We start from the raw sequence: 6,000 nt of genomic DNA on the forward strand, positions 1-6,000 counted from the left end.
TTTAGAACTGAAGAATCCTCTTCAATGAGAGGTGAAATGTGTTCACAAGTGAAAAGAAGCCCGGTTTACAACATTCAGAAAATAAGTGCTACAGTTTTGGTGAGTGAAATTCTAGAATTTTACTGGCCGGTTACTTAAGCTGCATCCACATTGGAAGTGATGAGACAATAAAAATGAAAGCTTCAGCAAAATAACTGCAGGTAAAGGGAATAAAGTGGCACCAAAGAAGCCAACTTTTCCCAGCTTCCAGGTGTGTGATTGAAGCAACTACGAATGAGGGTGACATACACCGCTGATCGACATATGACCTGGTAGTAAATACATTAGAAGCTTACCTAGGCAACCGGAGCCTGGGAACTCTGTAAGCGACTGAGGGATGTGTGTCTTTGTGAGGCGTCCACACAGGTTTTGGGTGCAGCTTGTGAACTAAGATTGGCAGCGTTAAATAAACTTAGTTTGGTACCCTATTGTCTAAATAGGGTCACAGCAGTCACACGACATGCTGTCAGCCAAACCATGAATGATAATGATTTCAAATCTAGAGGTCACAGTCATGTGAGTGATGTCATGGTGGCTACATTGATCTTTTATCCCACATGATTTCACCTGCAGACTTTAAAAGACGTGACCTTGTGAAATCGTGACTGGGAACTCGTTCCTCTTTTGATGTGACTGTGTGTGTTAGACAGTTTTACCTGTTTTATTGTTGTAATTTTGAATGTGGATGGTAGTGTTTATGTTGTATCACTGACTTCTCCTGAGGCTTTTTCATCGTGGCCTTTCTCAGCTTCCATGCACAGCTGACTGGGAGTGATATTTTGGCACAGCACACAGACACATACCAGTGAAATTAGATGCAAGGAGCAGGACACTCTATACAGCATCCTCTAAATAACCACGAAGGATCTCTGTTGGGTGGTTGATGGAAAAAAACGGTTGTTGTTTGAGTTTCTTTCTATTGTAGGGTCTTTATCTTATAGTACAAAGTGCCTTGAGGTGACTGATGTTGTAAATTCGGAGGTTATAGTTCTATGAGAGTATAACTGTTAGTGTGTGTGTGTGTGTGTGTGTAGATAAAATCACACAAACAAAAAAGAAGGGGACACTTGAATAACCTTAGTTTTTAGTTTGATTTTGAATCCGGCCCTAAAGGGACTGAAGCTCATCTGATGTGTGATTTAACTGTTTTTTTTCTAGCAGTATATACAGGGAGTGCAGAATTATTAGGCAAGTTGTATTTTTGAGGAATAATTGTATTATTGAACAACAACCATGTTCTCAATGAACCCAAAAAACTCATTAATATCAAAGCTGAATGTTTCTGGAAGTAGTTTTTAGTTTGTTTTTAGTTTTAGCTATTTTAGGGGGATATCTGTGTGTGCAGGTGACTATTACTGTGCAGAATTATTAGGCAACTTAACAAAAAACAAATATATACCCATTTCAATTATTTATTTTCACCAGTGAAACCAATATAACATCTCCACATTCACAAATATACATTTCTGACATTCAAAAACAAAACAAAACAAATCAGCGACCAATATAGCCACCTTTCTTTGCAAGGACACTCAAAAGCCTGCCATCCATGGATTCTGTCAGTGTTTTGATCTGTTCACCATCAACATTGCGTGCAGCAGCAACCACAGCCTCCCAGACACTGTTCAGAGAGGTGTACTGTTTTCCGTCCTTGTAAATCTCACATTTGATGATGGACCACAGGTTCTCAATGGGGTTCAGATCAGGTGAACAAGGAGGCCATGTCATTAGTTTTTCTTCTTTTATACCCTTTCTTGCCAGCCACGCTGTGGAGTACTTGGACACGTGTGATGGAGCATTGTCCTGCATGAAAATCATGTTTTTCTTGAAGGATGCAGACTTCTTCCTGTACCACTGCTTGAAGAAGGTGTCTTCCAGAAACTGGCAGTAGGACTGGGAGTTGAGCTTGACTCCATCCTCAACCCGAAAAGGCCCCACAAGCTCATCTTTGATGATACCAGCCCAAACCAGTACTCCACCTCCACCTTGCTGGCGTCTGAGTCGGACTGGAGCTCTCTGCCCTTTACCAATCCAGCCACGGGCCCATCCATCTGGCCCATCAAGACTCACTCTCATTTCATCAGTCCATAAAACCTTAGAAAAACCAGTCTTGAGATATTTCTTGGCCCAGTCTTGACGTTTCAGCTTGTGTGTCTTGTTCAGTGGTGGTCGTCTTTCAGCCTTTCTTACCTTGGCCATGTCTCTGAGTATTGCACACCTTGTGCTTTTGGGCACTCCAGTGATGTTGCAGCTCTGAAATATGGCCAAACTGGTGGCAAGTGGCATCTTGCAGCTGCACGCTTGACTTTTCTCAGTTCATGGGCAGTTATTTTGCGCCTTGGTTTTTCCACACGCTTCTTGCGACCCTGTTGACTATTTTGAATGAAACGCTTGATTGTTCGATGATCACGCTTCAGAAGCTTTGCAATTTTGAGACTGCTGCATCCCTCTGCAAGATATCTCACTATTTTTGACTTTTCTGAGCCTGTCAAGTCCTTCTTTTGACCCATTTTGCCAAAGGAAAGGACGTTGCCTAATAATTATGCACACCTGATATAGGGTGTTGATGTCATTAGACCACACCCCTTCTCATTACAGAGATGCACATCACCTAATATGCTTAATTGGTAGTAGGCTTTCGAGCCTATACAGCTTGGAGTAAGACAACATGCATGAAGAGGATGATGTGGACAAAATACTCATTTGCCTAATAATTCTGCACTCCCTGTACTCAGTCTCAGGTAATTCTACCTGGATACACTATTTGCAGTTCTTCTGGCTAGTTTGAATGAAATAGTATTGATTGTACTTACTTTGAGTTATCAGTACTTTTTGCCTGGATGTTAAGAAGTAAAGTAGTGCATATTTGTTTCTTTTGTGTTTGATTTTCCTAAGCAGAGAACATTTATCTAATGGCAGGTGCCAAGACTAAAAGTTCATGTTTGACTTCATTTGGCTAAGCCGTGATCATTATTTCCCTTTGTGTGTTTGCTAGAAACACGCCTAAGCTGAGACTCATGTAGTGATTAAAATGCATTTTTACTATAATTTAAAGCTAATTTGACAAATCCCTTCTGCACATGCCAAATAAAAAAGTCAGAAGCTATAAGGCGTTCTTCTTTTATTATTGCTGTTGTTGTTGTGATCGTTATTTCTAAGGTTATTTTACATGTTTAAATGCTCTTAAGAAAAGTTAACTTATCAAATTCTAAAGACATTTTTGCAGCATTATTATACAGTGTGCAAATCTGCCCAATATACTACAGTATGTGATGTTGTGCATGTGTGCTATCTGCTGAGCTATCAGCTGTCAATTAAAGAGATTAAATCACGCCAGGTGAGACTGACTCTTCTGCTTTATTGAAATAATACAGCACACACGTCATAGCAGTGTCATCTTTGCTTAAGACTTTATGTATTAGTCGGTACATGTACTAAACATTTCCCATATTACAGTGTAAACAGTCACACGACACTATGACACTTCCACAGAATAAGAACTACAGAACTGTTTATTCTGTTCAGCTTAGGCATAACACGCGGAAGTGGTGCTTTTATTTTGAAAACCAACGGGCTTGTTTTGGGTCTGACGGCGTAAACAAAAGAAGGCTTTAATAAATTTAGGACTAACACGTCGGGCGACGTCAGCAGCAGCGCAACAACGTCATTAACAACCTGAGAGTGTCGTGGTACATTTATGGTCTTCCTTGTGAATTCCTCGTTCACGTTTGCAGCAGCATGCAGGTGGTGTTTGCCACTGAGACGCTTTTTCTGTAATTAGCTTGCTTCGTGTCAGCCCTCACAGCTCTCACTGTACAGAGATACAATTAGACTGTGGTCATAGCGCATAAACAGTCGTGTGTCATACAATTTAAGTTATTTGCCAGGAATTAACTCCAGATGTTCAGGAACGTAAACCTGCTGAAGCAAAGTGAAAACACAAAGATTTAAGAGCAGGCAGATATACAAGTTCATACAGGCTCCTTTAAAAATGCATTATTTATTATTTACATTCAAATAATTTCTAGCACAGGAGTGTCAAACATATGACCCGCAGGCTAAAGAAATGAACAAAAACACTTCTGTTCCTGGTGTGATCAAGCTGGCATTACTACAGTGGAGTAAGTTTGTTTTTAAAAAATGTACTTCTTGATTTTAATAGTTTGAATCATAAAAATGAAAACAGAAATAAAATGAATACCATACACTCTTACATTGTGCTTGTACAGATTAAGCTGGGCTGTACAGTGAGTTTGATACTCTTGGTTTAAAGGAACCTTCCAGGTTATTTTGACATGGCAGTAGATATGGTGGCTCTTGGTCATGCTGAATTTTGCACCGAGAAAGCAATCAGTCCCTCTGTTTCATTTCAGATCAACCCTGCGAACTTTAAAAGCCACGCTGAATGGAAACAAACCAGAATTATCCGTTGACTTCCTGTCTTTAAGATGATTGGTGATCAGGGTGCATGCATGCAACAGTGTTTTGGATAAAACTACATTCTGTTTGTTGACATTTGATTCGGCGCCGGACGTTAACATTTACCACGAATGACTAAGTGTAGTTCGTTCAAGCTGCATGGTGACATGATCGTGTGATAGTAAGTGATGTTGCCTCATTGCAGGAAGGTCGGCCGGGGTCCTTCTGTGTGGTGTTTGCATTTTCTCCTCTTGGGTTCTCTGGCTTCATCACAATTCAAAGACATATGTGTTCGGCTAGTTGGTGATAGTATGGCTGCGGGTGTGAGTGGTTGTCTCTGTGTTCGCCCTGAGACAGTCTGGGAACCTGTTCAGGGTGTACCCTGCCACTCCCCCTGTTACACCTGTCAGGATTGTGGATGGTAGTGTTTATATTGTGACACTTTGTTCTCTTCAGCCTGTTTCTTCACGGCGTTTCTCAGCTTCCGTGCAGAGCTGACAGCGCACAGACACATACCAGTGACATTAGAGCAGGAAGGAGAGGAATGGCACAAACTATACATCCTCTAAACAACCATAAAGGATCTCTGTTGGGTGGTCGATGGAAAAAAGGTTGTTGTTTGGCAGTGTATAGTTCTATTGCACTATAACTGACTGTGTGTAGATAAAATTGAAATGAATTGAAACATGCTGTTAAGACACCAAAAAAAGGGAATAATCTTAACTCTGACTTTTCATATGATTTTGATTCCAGACAGTTGATTCTGGTTTCCACTGAAACTGAGCAACATATGTTGAGTCTCGGGTAATTCTACCAGGATACTGCTTTTGCAGTTGTTCTGATTGGTTTCAGTTGAACTGAAAACAAAAGAGCTGTGCAAAGATTCGACTTCCCTTCAAGTGCTTGTTTTGTGTGGTTGACAGTGCTGCGGTTTGTTTTCGAGAGACCTAAACCACCAAATGAATGTAAATGTAATGGTGGCGAGTGCATCTTCTGAAAAAACATTAGGGGCGATTTGTTGAGGTTTTCTGAAAGCCTCGAGTGTCGAATATGCTTCTGCCCACAACAGCGGTCTCTTTATGCACAGAGCATGGAAGGTGAGTCATGTTTTCAACCTCAACCGCATTAATCCTCTTAATCAATAGGCCGGACCGACGGTTGATCAGTGGCCACAGCATCCATCTCCACCTGCATAATGAAGAGGAGGATGAAAGAAGTGTAGCAGCCATGCAGCAAATTGCCGTAATGGGATTGTTTCCATAAACTGTCAGGGTGGTAGTATTATTGTGCTCCAAGCTAAACATGTGTTAAAAATGTTATGGATCAAGCATGCCTATGCACATATGCACACCATGTTCCATTTATGAATCGCACTCCATATAGAAATGTGCACACGTGGATCACATCCCATTCTTTACCTGATAATGCACCACATTAATGTTGATGCACACTGCAGTGATGCACTATGTGGTACTGTACAAATTAGACTGTATATAGAAGGTGGGTGTCGCTTATGTAAAGCTAAATTGGAAGTGTGTTAAA

The sequence above is a fragment of the Perissodus microlepis genome, chromosome 11 (assembly GCF_051167445.1).
Source record: "Perissodus microlepis isolate ML-2025 ecotype Zambia chromosome 11, ASM5116744v1, whole genome shotgun sequence".
Lineage (NCBI taxonomy): Eukaryota > Metazoa > Chordata > Actinopteri > Cichliformes > Cichlidae > Perissodus > Perissodus microlepis.